At 44.6% G+C, this 15,875-nt stretch overlaps 1 protein-coding gene across 1 annotated transcript in view; it reads right to left on the bottom strand.

Annotated features, from left to right (window-relative positions):
- TIMELESS (timeless circadian regulator) overlaps positions 1 to 15,875 on the bottom strand; it is a 189,821-nt gene that overhangs the window by 163,013 nt on the left and 10,933 nt on the right. The gene's annotated exons all lie outside the window — the stretch shown is intronic.

The following is a 15,875-nucleotide window of genomic DNA, read 5'->3' as shown; positions in this document are numbered from 1 at the left end:
AGAAAAGATCCCCAATTACAGTCAGGAACCACCCAGATGCCTGGATCTGCAGCTTCATCAGCCTCTCAGTGTGCTGCTGGGAGACTGAGCCAGCTGCTCCCCTCTCGACAGTCCATTGCTTTTGTCAGCACTGGAGCGGCAGAGCAGAGAGCTGCCGACTGACAGTCAGCAGCTCTCTGCTCAGTGAAGACACTGAACTAAGTGATCAGTGTTTTTTTACCTCAAGTAGTGGGGAACAGATGCAACATTGAATCAATGTTGCATCCACTTAGGCAAGTATATATTTTTTTTTTCTGAAATCTGAACTTCAATGTTCAAACACTACGGTATGCGACTAGCATTTCTGCACATTCAGATGTGTCTGTTAATTTTTTCTTCTCTCAAGAACATGCCTTTAGAGGGTTTTTTTCTCCACCTGTAAATTTCAATGTGTGAATGGACACAGACTTGCATAGAGGTGCTTTCACAGACTAAAAGAAAAAAAAAAGCCGAACCCCTGTTAGCACTTGATAATAAACGGCTTCAGCCAAACACTTAAAGAAATGTTTTTGTGTCATTCTTATTCTCTGAAAAATAGAAATCAAAAATTCTGCCAGGGTATGTAAACTTATGAGCACAAGTGTGTGTGTGTGTGTGTGTGTGTGTGTGTGTGTGTGTGTGTGTGTGTGTGTGTGTGTGTGTGTGTGTATGTATGTATGTATGTATGTATGTATGTATGTATGTGACACACACACACACACACACACAACGAGCGGTTACAATGTATTTAAAAAAAGTATGAATTATAGGATCCAGTGTGTAAGGTTTATTCACACATGCGCCTTTCATCTACTACAGTGGTTCTCAACCTTGCTAGTGCCGTGACCCCTTGATAAAATTTCCCAAGTTGTGGGGACCCCCAACAGTAACATTTTTGTAGCGTGGATTGTCAGCACCCAAGGCAAGACAAGTAATTTGCGGCCCTAACCCACGGAAAGCTCTCCCCGAGTCATTTCCACTATGGTATTAAAACCCCTTATGGTACATTTTAGGATGTACCACTCTTTGTTCTCCTTTCTTTCCCTTTTATCTCTCTTCATCCTAATTTTTTGTTTCCCCCCCCATCCCTCTTTCTTGCACCCCCCTCCTCTCAGTACAAGAGACCCCCCCCTCCTCTCAGCGCAAGAGACCCCCCAGTGCAAGAGACCCCCCCCCCCTCCTCTCAGTGCAAGAGACCTCCCCTCCTCTCAGCGCAAGAGACCCCCCCTCCTCTCAGCGCAAGAGACCCCCCCCTCCTCTCAGTGCAAGAGACCCCCCCTCCTCTCAGCGCAAGAGACCCTCCCCTCTTCTCAGCGCAAGAGACCCCCCCCTCCTCTCAGCGCAAGAGACCCCACCCCCCTCCTCTCAGCGCAAGAGACCCCCCCCCCCTCCTCTCAGTGCATGTATGATGGCACAGTGAGGCATGTATGATGGCACAGTGAGGCATGTATGATGGCACAGTGAGGCATGTATGATGGCACAGTGAGGCATGTATGATGGGCGTCACTACCCCTGACAATGCCCTTGTCTGCTGTTCTTTCCAGAGGTATGGTGCAGTTTGTGTTCAGGCATTATCTACAATCACTTCTTGGGCTGAATTAATGGTTCAGAGATGACACCAGCATGTAAATTCTAGTTCCTGCCTGTTTTATTACCATTGTGTCTTCTTATAGGGAAGATGTCTGCTCACTACTTTCAATGTGAGACTAGTTCCCTCACTGAGGATGGCGGGGGGGCAACAGAGTGACGAGCGATCGCAGGTAAGTGTCCTAATATTAAAAGTCAGCAGCTGCAGTATTTGTAGCTGCTGGCTTTTAATATTTTTTTTTCAGCGGACATCCGCTTTAGGTGCTCTTGATCAAGGTCATAAAATTCAATAGAAATATATATTTTTATTATACTTTTGGCATTCTGTGTTCTTAGAGGCACATGTAAAGTCCCACACTACATGTTTATAGTGTCCTCTCCCCGCCCCCGTCAAAAATATGTTTGTGGGATGATGCCAATGAGAACATTTTCTGCATTCGTGGATTCATTCTCAGCCCACACCACATTACCTTAACTGGAGTATTTTCCCTGCAAAGCCCACATAGAAATGCATGTTTCTCTTTGTATGAAAACTATATTGAGAAGTACAGTGTTGCTTGAATTGTATTCCAGGATTTGCTTGTCTTCAGCTCTGAGAAAACTTTACATACAATCTCAGAAATCTTTCATATATGACATGGTATTTAAACTATATATGCACGATTGCAAAATAACACATTCCACACTTTGTTTTGATTTTCTGGAAAATTGGAAAAAGCTGCATGTGCGTTTTACCTGTGGTTTTAGGTGTGATCCAATTGTCTTCTATTAGATCAGTGCTCATCAACCCTGTCCTTAGGGCCCACTAACAGGCCAGGTTTTATGTATTACCTTGGGGAGATGCAGACTGGAATACTGCAATCACTGAGCAGCAAATTATATCACCTGTGATGCATTTCAGTTATCTTGCAAACCTGGCCTGTTAGTGCAGGGTTTGACAAATTTGCTTGCAATCTAGGAGCCAGCTAAAAAAGTTTTGAGCTAGAAACGTGCCCCATCCTGCCAAGCTTCCACGCAGAAGCGAACGCATACGTGAGTAGCGCCCGCATATGAAAGCGGTGTTCAAACCACACATGTGAGGTATCACTGCGATCGTTAGAGCGAGAGCAATAATTCTAGCCCTAGACCTCTTCTGTAACTCAAAACATGCAACCTGTAGAATTTTTTTAAACATCGCCTATGGAGATTTTAAAGGGTAAAAGTTTGTCGCCATTCCACGAGCAGACGCAATTTTTAAGCGTGACATGTTGTGTATCAATTTACTTGGCGCAACATTATCTTTCACAATATAAAAAAAAAATTGGGCTAACTTTACTGTTGTCTTATATTTTTGTTTAAAAAAAAGTGTACTCGTAAGACCGCAGCGCAAATACGGTGTGACAGAAAGTATTGCAATGACCGCCATTTTATTCTCTAGGGTGTTAGAATAAAAATAAAAACAGGGAAAGCTACATTAGCATTGCTGGTTTACTTGTCATGCCAACGGCCACCACAAGATGGCGCCAGATCACAGAAGAAAGCATAGGCCTGCAGAAGGCCGCAAAGTCAGGGCCGGCGAGATCGAGCAGCATGGGCACACGGAGACACAGGATGGGGTATCCTGTGTCTTCGTGCGCCCCCACCTCCCCCGCGTCGGGCCGCTCCGGCAATTTAGGCCGTGGCTTTGCGGCCTTCTGCAGGCCTATGCTCTTCCCCCGGGCGCCAGGTCGCTAATTTTAGTCGCAATTGCGACCGGGCGCCCTGGATTTTGTCGAACCCTGTGTTAGTGGACCTTGAGGACAGGGTTGATGACCACTGTATTAGATCATGCATTTTCTGAAAGTGCATCAAAGATGCAGAATGCAGGAGTTTGATGTACTTTCATAAAAACACACAGTCCAACAGAAGTCAATAGAATCGTACCTAAAACGAGTATAAAACGTGCATAAATCACGTTGCACCCACATCACAGAGCACCAATGGGAACCTGCTCTTAAACACTCAATGCACTTTCTAGAATTTAAGGTACATTAGACCTCTCATTTCAAAATATTAACCATATTATGTGATCATATTAAAAAAACTAAGATGAATGTTGAATAGGCACAAAAAGGGAATATTTGACATCAACTTCTGCCCAAAATATGAGAAATGCCTATGACACAAATGCTCTACTTTAGATGATAAAAGAGGGAAGAGCGACAGATCTGCAGTTGCAGGCACTGTTACTGCCGATAAATTGGAGCACTTTGTTTGGGATGTATACTATTAATCCACCATTCTGTGTACTTGGAAAAAAAAAAAAAAAAACACGTATTGTCCATCACAGCACCACATCAAACCTACTTCTGATGTTACACAGCAGGTAGCTAAAATATCTGTCACACATATTGAGGAAAATTCTGCAAAAAAGTCACGTAACAGGTCAGCATAACAGATTCACTGAGCAGTCTTAGAAGTAGCAGTAAATTTACAATTTCTACAGTTGGCAGTACAGCCGTTTCTCATTTGTGCTACATTTTCCAACAAAGTGAGAGCAAAAGTCTATATTATGAAAAGAAAGCAATACAATTGCTTATTATGAGGGTGCCGTACAATGCTAAATACTGAACAGCTGCCATGTTGATGGCTCGGTCAAGGCTGTCTCATGCACCTTGCTACTTTAGGTCCATCATCAAGATAACTGACCTTTATAATGCTGGCCCTACACCAGTGTACCACCATCAGAAGAAAAACAAAACAAGAGAGCATCGAAGTTTCAGAGGATCGAAGGCAAAAAATGCTAACCTGTAAGAGGGCTCATCCGCACAGCCAATTAGAACTTGTATGCAGTTGATCGAAAATACCTTTCCAGTCAGTTGTTTTGCAAGAAATATATTCCTAAAAACCACACCAATTAGGCTTCATGTACATGGGACGTTTTAAAAACTCTCCTGAAATGTAACTTGGTTGCTATCTGTCAACATTTCCGTTGTGCTGCATTTAGCTGCGTTTGCGTTTAGAAGTGGTTTTTGCATTGAATAGCCAAAAATGTATATGTATGCCATGTATATACTCTGTATGTGTGTAACCATGACTTGGTAAAATTTTAATGAGCATGCATTTGCTCATTACCCGAATACCAAGTAACAGTTTTAGTACATTGTTCAAAAGCAAAATTCCCTTTAAAGCAAGCTATGCCTTTCACAGTTTCGCACAGATTAGCCCCGCTGCCCATTACCCCATAACAGAATACAACACTGAACAGTGATCACTGCTGGAGGGAAGATAGTGACAATACTTCCTGCCAGCAGAAGACTTATGACATCATTATACCATTATGTAATAAAAAAACATTTATTATATTGCAGCTTACCAATTCTTAGATGTGATGTCTGCATTAGTTTTCTTTTTTAGGTTCTCTTTCTTCTATTTTTATCCAGTCTTACAGCCAGCAAGTCTGTTTTTTACAAGCTCCAGCTCCCCAGCAGAATGTATCAGTTTTTATAGACTATGAGACAAACCACTTGACACTGGCAGGGGTGACTAAAATGGCCAGCGGTTATGTAAAACCTTTATCCCAAATGGAAAAAATTATTTGTTGTAATTGCTTATAAATTGTGCCTACAGTGCTCATTCCTCCAGAGTTGTGTCTCATTAATACAGGTGTGGTACTGGTCAGATCACCAGGTATAAACATAGGGAAAAAAGCCAAAAGAAAAGGATTGTTAAGCTGCAATATAATACATTTTTGGATTTGGGCTTATTACCGCTTTAAGGCCGCATTTACACTTGATTGTATGTTTTCATATGCGGTAATGCAAGGTGCAGCACTGCACATCCAAGATGTACTGACCTTCAGTGTAGTAAAAAAACAAACACAATAAAACAATAGGGCATGTACATTTTTGGAGGGAGTGGACACATTAACCACTTAAAGCGGAGTTCCGGCCACAATTTCACCTTTTAAATATAAATACCCCTGTAATACACAAGCTTAAAGCGGTAGTTCACCCTCTCGTACTTGATTTTACCATCGAGACAGGCATTGTAGCGCGAGCTACAGTATGCCTGTCCCGATTTTTTTAACCCCGTACTCACCTCGTAGTCGTCCATCGTAGATTCCGGCTCCCGCGGGGAATGGGCGTGCCTATGGAGAGGGAGGATGATTGACGGCCGGCCCTGGCACGTCACTCTCCCCGAAGACAGCCGGAGTAGGTCTCGGCTCTTCACGGCGCGTGCGCACAGGCTATGCGCACGCGTCGTGAAGACCAAGCCTATTTCGGCTATTTCCGGAGAAGCGTGACGCGCCAGAGCCGGCCGTCAATCATCCTCCGTCTCCAGAGGCACGCCCATTCCCCGGTATCTTCGATGGACGACTACAAGGTGAGTATGGGGGGAAAAAATTCGGGACAGGCATACTGTAGCTCGCGCTACAATGCCTGATTTAAAGGTAAAAGAAAAAAAAAAAATTTTTTTCCCGTCGATAGGGTGAACCCCCGCTTTAATGTATTCTAGTAAAGTTAGTCTGTAAACTAAGATCCGTTTTGTTAGGTTGTTACAGCATTTAGACACTTTATAAAATAGAAATTGACTGGGGCCATCTTAAGTGTGGGCATTATGAAGCCAGACTGTATGACTTCCTGGATTTCAGCCTTTCAGATCTCGCACATGCTCAGTGCTGCACAAGCAGTGGAATAGGTTTCAGATCAGTTTTCAATAGCAACGGGAGTGTCAGAGAAAGTTTCCGCCCCTTATTTATGCAAACCTCTCCTCCCCTCCCCTCCTCCTTCCAGGAACCAGTAAATATACAAAATAATTTGTTCCTGTGCAGATATATCTACATAACAAAATTATATATATATCTATCTTGTTATATATGTGGTGTGTATACATATACTAGACATGTGCACTGTCAATAAATTCATTATGTTTAGTTTCGTTTCGCATTAGCCGTATTTTGTGCCCGAAACTCACTTCGGATTCATACGCTCATAATGAGCACAGTAGGAGTACAGCCACAGGAACAGGGATGGTGGGAACCCTTCATGAGGGGTTCCCACCATCCCTGCACTGACTTCCTGTGGCTGTACTCTCCTACTGTGCCCATTATGAGGGGTTCCCACCATCCCTGTGCTGTGCTGCATAGGCCCCGGCACCCCGCATCGGCCCCAGCACCACGCATTGGCCCCCGGCACCCCGCATCGGCCCCAGCACCACGCATTGGCATGCCTATGCTTGGTTGCCCATGCAGGTGTAAACCAAGCCTAACTGTAAGGCCCCTTTCACATGGGGCACGTTCGTTTTGATGGGCTCCGCGTTGCTCAGCGGGGGATCGATCCGCTGAGCAGACGGATGACAGATCATTCACTACTCACTGTGCAGAGACGGACCGGCCTGTCCGGCTCTCCTCCGAGGACTGCCTGTCCATTTCCATCCAATCCGCCAGATAGATGGAAAATAGGACCACTGTCCACCATCCATCTGATTTGGCGGACAGGATCAGATTGGATAGCAGATGTAAGTGGACAGGTCACCGCTGACATCTGCCGCACCATAGGGAACACTGGATGATCCAATCGGGTCCATCTGAAAAACAGACAGGCAGACCTGTTTGGAAAGCCCATGTGAAAGGGGCCTTGTCACATAAAAAATATAAATTCTCCATAAACATACATGATTCTCTAAATGATCAGTGTTCATACAGTAACATGCAAATAGCCATGAACATTGTGCTCTGATATGTTTATTGAGGAATGTTGTTTTCTATATGGAGTGTAGAATTTATGTGGTGAGTGTACACGTCATTGTACAGGGTGTGAATAACACAGGGTTAAATGGAAAGGTCATAAATGAACTTCTCATTGAGTGGGACATACACAGATAGTGATTAGTGTACTGTGCCTGCTTAGGAGATATCTGTCCAGATGTCTGTCAGCTAGGGGGAGGGGTGCTGCAAACTCTGCCAGCTCCTACACACACTTGCCTGCTATTTCAACTCTCCTCATCACTTAACCCTTCACATGTTGCCACAAACATTTCCTCCGAGTCCTGACATGAAACTTTGTATTGTGTGCACTTTAGCAGCTTACCTGCACAAAACTTCCCTCACTCACTCAGCTCCCTCTCTGCATACAGCAGCTATGCCCCCCCTCCGGGTTCTCCCATCGCACGGCACTGAAGGGGGAACAGACTATCAATGACGTCACACGTCCAGCCCCGCCCCCCTACCGTTAGAAACACATATGAGGTCACACTTAACACCTACAGCGCTCCCTAGTGGTTAACTCCTAAACTGCAATTGTCATTTTCACAGTAATCAATGCATTTTTAGCACTTTTTGCTGTGAAAATGACAATGGTCCCAAAAGTGAGTCAAAATTGTCCGATATGTCCGCCATAATGTCACAATCATAAAAAAATAATTAATAAAAATGCCATAAAACTATCCCCTATTTTGTAAACGCAATATATTTTGCGCAAACCACTCGTTAAACGCTTATTGCGATTTTTTTTTACCAAAAATAGGTAGAAGAATATTTATTATAGCAAAAAGTAAAAAATATTGTTTTTTTTTTCAAAATTGTCGCTCTATTTTTGTTTATAGCGCAAGGTCCTTAACCTGTATATTGGTCTGGGTCTTAAGTGGTTAAAACACTGCTGCACAAATACCTTGTGACATAAAATATTGCAAAAAATCGCCGTTTTATTCTCTGCTAATTATATATATTGTAATATATACACACACACACACACAGACACACAGACACACAGACACACAGACACACAGACACACATACACACACACAATATATATTATGTTTGGGGGTTCCAAGTAATTTTCTAGCAAAAAATACGGATTTTAACTTGTAAATACCAAAATGTCAGAAATAGGCTTAAGCATGAAAGGGTTAACTAAAATAGAATAAAAGCAATGGTCCTACTCACAAAACGAGCATAGGTGTATTTACTGACAAACTGGCTCTCCTGGCCCCTACAGGTGGAACTTGATAACGAGAGGATCGGACGGTCCCTCAAAACGGCTGACACTCTCGTGTGTACTCCCAAATATATATGTACACATAGGATCCAAGCTCAGGTGACCATCAGACAGCGAACCCCACCCTTCAATCCCTGCTTGTCCAGCCCACGTTCCCACCCCCATGGGTGGTAGCAAACTGCCAAACCATAATGGCTATACCAGGGACATTACAGCACCTCCCCTATTCTTACACTGGCATATAAAGCAGTATAAAACACCAGCAAATGATCGTAACAAGCTGCATTATAACCACCCCAAGTGCAAAGTGGGGGGACGGGGGCGCAGGCAGGTGCAGATCAAATGAAAGGCAATAAGTCCTTACCCCTATGCGTTACGCCTCACGGGGCGACATGGGCGGTGGTGGACCAATGACATGTTAGCAGTCCCAGTTGGTAAACATATCTCTCCCCATGTATCCATTGGGACGCATACAGTCCCGCGATCAGGAAGTGCGAGTACCTCATGCGTTCCAACCCTCACTTCTGCATGGGCCGAACGTCATTTCCACTATTTCGCGTGCACTCTTGGTGTGCAGCGCATAGCAGGACCATGACCCGGAAGTGCAGGTGTATTTGCGTTCCACCCGCCACTTCCGGTCCGAATGTGAGCATCACTACTGATCCTCACCATTAGTAAATGTTGCGCGCAGCTCCCTCTAGTGGCCAAGAACAGGAGGGAGAGGAACACAAATAAGTGTAGGCATTGTGATGCTCATCATAAAGCTGGCTGGGTGTCCCAATAGTAAATGATGTGCACTGCAAGACTATAGACCTTGCCTTAAAGACTGGACTACACTACCCGTGTTTAGCAAAACACCAGAGCGCAGGAGATTTTTGTTCAAAGGTTACATTTTCCACATTTGTGGCTTTTTAAATCACAATTGGTGTCGGTGTATAAATAGTCAATGAGTTTGTTATCTCTCACATGGATGCACGAAACAGGCTAGACACCGAGCCATAAGGAGGTAGAAAAGAACTCATGGCTCAGTATCTAGCACTAATTGTGATTTAAAAAGCCACAAATGTGGAAAATTAACCTATAAGTTGCCATTTAACCCATATGTGCCACCTTCTGTGTCTGTACCAAGGCCAAACATTCCAGGGTATGTAAACTCAGTATAGCATCTTATCTACAACCTGCGGCGGCTGGTCCTAAAGTGGTTAAGGCTCCTCTTAAAATATAGGATATGCTGGTAGGTCCGTTTTAACCACTTGCCCACTTCAACCCCCTTCCTAACCAGACCAAATTTTCAGCTTTCAGTGCTCTCACGTTTTGAATGACAATCAGTCATGTAACATGTACCCATTTTGTCATTTTTTCACACAAATAGAGCTTTCTTTTGGTGGTATTTGATCAACTGGGTTTTTTATTTTTTGCGCTATAAATGAATAAAGACTGAAAATTTTGTAAAATAAAATTTAGCAAATTAGTAATTCTTCTTCTTAAATTTTGGCTACTATTTATACTGCTACATATCTTTGGTAAATATACGGTAATCAAAATCAGTGTAAATTATTTGGTATGTGTGAAAGTTATAGAGTCCAAAAGGTATGGTGTCAATCATTGAAAATTGATCATACCCAATGTACTGACGGCCCATCTAATTTCTTGAGGCCCTAACAAGCCAAGACAGTACAAATACCCCCCAAATGACGCTGTTTTAGAAAGTGGACAGCCCAATGTATTTAGTAAGAGGTATGGTGAGTTTTTTAAAATTGTATCTTTTTCCCACAATTCTTCGCAAAATTAAGATGTTTTTTTTCTGTTTCACAAAATTGTCATATTTGCATATGCATACCACAAATTACACCCCAAAACACATTCTGCTTCTCCTCCCGAGTATGGCGATACCAAACACATTGGTAACCTGTACAAAATTGCAGCAAAAACACAGTAAAAACACCAGAGTTTGAAATGCTCAGGTGTGAATGCAGCCTAAACCTTTCTTATGACTGCTTACCTGGCAAAAGTAGTACCAGACTAGACTATACAAAAAATTATGACCACATATTTCCTTCTATGTAGCAACAGCACCTGACCTCACACAACATTTACCAGATCTTAAAGTGGCTGCAAGATAAGATGTCCAGTCCAAATCTGTGCTTGTTATCACAAACACATTTAAAGCGGGAGTTCACCCATTTAAAAAAAAAAAAAAAATCTCCCCTTAGCTTCCTGCTCGTTCGGTCTAGGGGAATCGGCTATTTATATTAAAATAGGTGCAGTACTTACCCGTTTTCGAGCTGTATCTTCTTCCGTCGCTTCCGGGTATGGGTCTTCGGGAGCCGGCGTTCCTTCTTGAGTGACAGCCTTCCGAGAGGCTTCCGACGGTCGCATCCATCGCGTCACTCGTAGCCGAAAGAAGCCGAACGTCGGCGCGGCTCTATACTGCGCCTGCGCACCGACGTTCGGCTTCTTTCGGAAAATCGTGACGCGATGGATGCGACCGTCGGAAGCCTCTCGGAAACCTGTCAATCAAGAAGGAACGCCCATTCCCGAAGCCCATACCCGGAAGCGACGGAGAGGATGCGTCTCGTAAACGGGTAAGTACTGCACATATTTTAAAATAAATAGCCGATTCCCCTAGTAATAACGAGCAGGAATCTAAGGGGGAAAAGTGCCCTCTAAGGGTGAACCCCCGCTTTAATCCCAGCAAAAGAAAAAAAGTGTTTTGGAGGGCAAGAAGATACAACATGGTACTCAGAATGTTTCTGTGCCTGTGTTCAGCTGCACAATATTTCCAGAACAGGGAGACCAAATGTCACGCTGGCCGCTGCCTCTGAGCCAGTACAACTCATTCATCTCCTGGTCTGACTGGCACAATGGTGACCGACTTCTTGAAATGCGAGTGACCTTACATAACCAACCATATTTTTTCCATGTAAAGATCTGCAATGAAACACAATCCAAAATGCCATTGGCTGTATGTAAAATGAAAAGAAAAAAAAAATAGGTCAGCAACCTGCGTCACTTTGATACCAGGGTATGTATCTTTGTAACTGGATCAAATAATTTCCACCTTCATGCTGAACACGTGACATAAGAAATTAGGGCTTTTATAAAAGTACTGAAAAACATCTACTAAATCCAAGTGTGCTTTGTATCAAAAATAATATGATTTGATGACGGCGGATGGAAGCTAAATTTCACACTCAAACACAGGAACACGGTGACACAGACATGCTTCTAGAAATAGTCACGAGTTATCTGGATAGACTAAAGGCGAAAGTAGAATCAGTTAATATAAACGTGTATAAAAAATAAAATGAATGCTGGACTATTAACAGTTGTTTATCTGTGAGTAATAACCATTGTCTGTGTACTGATGTTGTATAGGTTTTCAGCAATCAAGCAGGGTGGATTTTTTTTTTTTTGATCAAATTTCTTTCAATAAAATGCTTTTAGAGTAAAAAATATATCTACGTAATTTCATCAAAACTGACTTTGTCCTGGGGCCCCAGGACGAAGTCCGTTTTGACAAAACAACGTAGGGAGAAGCGGCGTGCCGACGTCATCACTACACAAGAGAGTCCCGGAGTGAACGGGCTGTGTTAGCCAGCCGGCTATACAATTTTCACATGCGATTTTTTATCTTCACACTGTAAGTGTAATTTTAACCAATTTTCTATATTAAATGTTTACTGGATTACGCTATGTTGGCCTTTCTTTCCTTCCTCACCTGGCTACGATCATACACGACGACTGCTTGTGAGTGGTTGGGGAATGACTTATTGCCGAGGAAACGACATCCATCCAGTCGCATAGACCCTTAGGCCGGGTTATAGGCCATACATCTACAGAAGATCTCCAATTGGGATCTTCATCTTCGGTAAGAGGCAATTATATAGAAGGTGGAGGATTTCTTTCCTATTACATCACTTTTCCTTGGTTTGCTCTAGTTTGAGGTCACCAATTTACCTATAGGAGGACTATACATCTTTAGCCTTTTTTGATCATCATCTGATGTGTGTTTTTCTGAAAAACAGAACATTCACTTGTTCATTTTGTATTTGTACACATTAGAACAGGGGTGGCAAACTCAAATTCATCGAGGGCCGCATTAGCAGTGTGGTTGCCCTCAAAGGGCCAGTTGTATATGGGTCGCACTACATACAGAATGCAGAGTTCAGGATTACGTCAGGATTATGCTACGTACACAGTGCAGGGATTCAGGGGTCCGCACAGACCCCCATTACATCAGAGTCAGCACAGACCCCCATTACATCAGGGTCCGCACAGAGCACCATTACATCAGGGTCCGCACAGAGCACCATTACATCAGGGTCCGCACAGAGCACCATTACATCAGGGTCCGCACAGAGCACCATTACATCAGGGTCCGCACAGAGCACCATTACATCAGGGTCCGCACAGAGCACCATTACATCAGGGTCCGCACAGAGCACCATTACATCAGGGTCCGCACAGACCCCCCCTGTAATGCTGTGGACTCGGATGTAAAAGGGGGAACTCTGATGTAAGGGGGGCTCTCCCCACCAAAGCCCCCCTCTTGCACCAGAGTCCACAGAGCACCCCTTAAATTCATTTAATATATACACTGGGAGGTGGGAGAGGGTGAGCTTACTCACCCCAGGAGGGAGGGTCAGGGGCGGGCTGCCTGCATCTTCCTTCACATTTTCCCGGGGATGTGTGAGCGAGGAAGACGCAGGGGGTGTAGGCGTGCCACACAGTGTAGAGAGGCGGGAAGAGGAGGAGCAGAGTCCGAGCTGAACTGTCGGCGTGGATTCTGAGGCTGAGCTGTGTGTGAGAGAGACACACAGCTCAGCCAATCAGCCGCGCCGGAGCCGCGCCGGAGCCCTGTCCGGATCGCCCTTTTATTCTCTAGGGCAGTGATGGCGAACCTTTTTGAGTGCCCAAATAGCGACACAAAACCAACTTATTTATTACAAAGTGCCAACATGGAATTAAACCTACCAGCGGCACTATACAGAGGAAGGAACTGATCATCCCTCTGAATGAGCCCTAAAAACAAACTTTTTTTTAAAGGAGTGAGTTACTCAGAATACTGGGATCAGGAATAGATGCATGTGCTCAGAATACTGGGATCAGGGATGGATGCATGTGCTCAGAATACTGGAATCAGGGATGGATGCATGTGCTCAGAATACTGGAATCAGGGATGGATGCATGTGCTCAGAATACTGGAATCAGGGATGGATGCATGTGCTCAGAATACTGGAATCAGGGATGGATGCATGTGCTCAGAATACTGGAATCAGGGATGGATGCATGTGCTCAGAATACTGGAATCAGGGATGGATGCATGTGCTCAGAATACTGGAATCAGGGATGGATGCATGTGCTCAGAATACTGGAATCAGGGATGGATGCATGTGCTCAGAATACTGGAAACAGGGATGGATGCATGTGCTCAGAATACTGGGATCAGAGATGGATGCATGTGCTCAGAATACTGGAATCAGGGATGGATGCATGTGCTCAGAATACTGGAATCAGGGATGGATGCATGTGCTCAGAATACTGGAATCAGGGATGGATGCATGTGCTCAGAATACTGGAATCAGGGATGGATGCATGTGCTCAGAATACTGGAATCAGGGATGGATGCATGTGCTCAGAATACTGGAATCAGGGATGGATGCATGTGCTCAGAATACTGGAATCAGGGATGGATGCATGTGCTCAGAATACTGCAATCAGGGATGGATGCATGTGCTCAGAATACTGGAATCAGGGATGGATGCATGTGCTCAGAATACTGGAATCAGGGATGGATGCATGTGCTCAGAATACTGGGATCAGAGATGGATGCATGTGCTCAGAATACTGGAATCAGGGATGGATGCATGTGCTCAGAATACTGGAATCAGGGATGGATGCATGTGCTCAGAATACTGGAATCAGGGATGGATGCATGTGCTCAGAATACTGGAATCAGGGATGGATGCATGTGCTCAGAATACTGGGATTAGGGGGGTGATGTGAAGGCCTTTCCCAAAGCAGTGTCCTCTGCCCCTTCACATCCCCCCACATACACAGCAGCGTCCTCTGTGCCCCCCCCCCCCCCCCTTAGCACTGTCCTACCTGTGTATGTGAAGTGCTCCACATTGCCATGCTTCAGCCTGAGCCCCTGCACAGGAACCCGCTCTCTAAATCCAGGAAGGGAGGAGTCAGTCTCCTCCTCGGTATCCAGAGGCATCATGCGCTGCTTACAGCAGACACTCTGTAACCTATCCACTGGGCTGCCCTCAGTGAATGCAGGGAGGGCTTTCCTCACATCAGCTGCCCCACTTCCTGATCACAATGCCGCCCGAACGCACTGACGATCGCCTGCACCGCAAGTGACTGCTTTGCTGGGGGATTCCCTCCTCTATCCTGGAGTGCCCACAGAGAGGGCTCGGCGTGCCAGCTGTGGCACGCATGCCATAGGTTCGCCATCACTGCTGTAGGGTGTTAGAATAAAAAATATATATAATGTTTGGGGGTTCTAATTAGAGGGAAGGAGATGGCAGTGAAAAATTACATATTAGAACTGCTGTTTTACTTGTAATGCCAAAGGCCACCACCAGATGGCAGAGGTTACAGAAAAGCTTGGCACTTCGCAAAGCCGCGGCCTCAATTGCTGGCCGTCGGGGGGGCACACTGTGCCTCCGTGCGCCCCCCGCCGATCGCGGGCCGGTAACTGAGGCCGCGGCCTCAATTACCAGCAAGCGCCAGGTCACAATTTCTTGTCGCAATTGCGACCTGGCGCCCGGATTTTGTCAAGCCCTGATTTAAATCACTAGTAATAAGGCTTTATTTAAATCAACTCGATTTAAAACAATTTTTAAAGAACTGTCATCTCTGTCCCACACCAGCTCCTCCTCTGACCCGCTGTTGACTCACCGACAGTCCCATTCACTTTAAAGGGACGGCTGGCGATGTGTCAGTGACACAACAAGGTGAGGGACGTGGTGGCAGCAGGTGAGTGGATACCTGCTAACAGGTGCTGCCATGATGGATCTGAAATAACAGGTGCTCTTTAAATGTAAGCACTTATTCTTGCTGGTAGTTGGAATCTTTAATATTTGCAAACAAAACGAAGGTTTCCTATTTGGAACAATAATCTGTCAGGTTAGTAAAACTGAAATATCAGAACTGATTCAATCATACAGTTTGTAGTGTACATAGATTTGTAAACAATGGGGTAAAGGAATATTCCTGAACTTTGTTTTATCTCATGGTTACTGTAAAATTGTGTGATTGTATCAACGCAGTGCATGTTATCTCAGCTTGCAGAGCTTGGATTC

This window comes from Rana temporaria, chromosome 2 (assembly GCF_905171775.1).
Source record: "Rana temporaria chromosome 2, aRanTem1.1, whole genome shotgun sequence".
NCBI lineage: Eukaryota > Metazoa > Chordata > Amphibia > Anura > Ranidae > Rana > Rana temporaria.
Note: the sequence above shows the minus strand (reverse complement) of the source record. Positions and strands in the feature narration are given on the sequence as shown.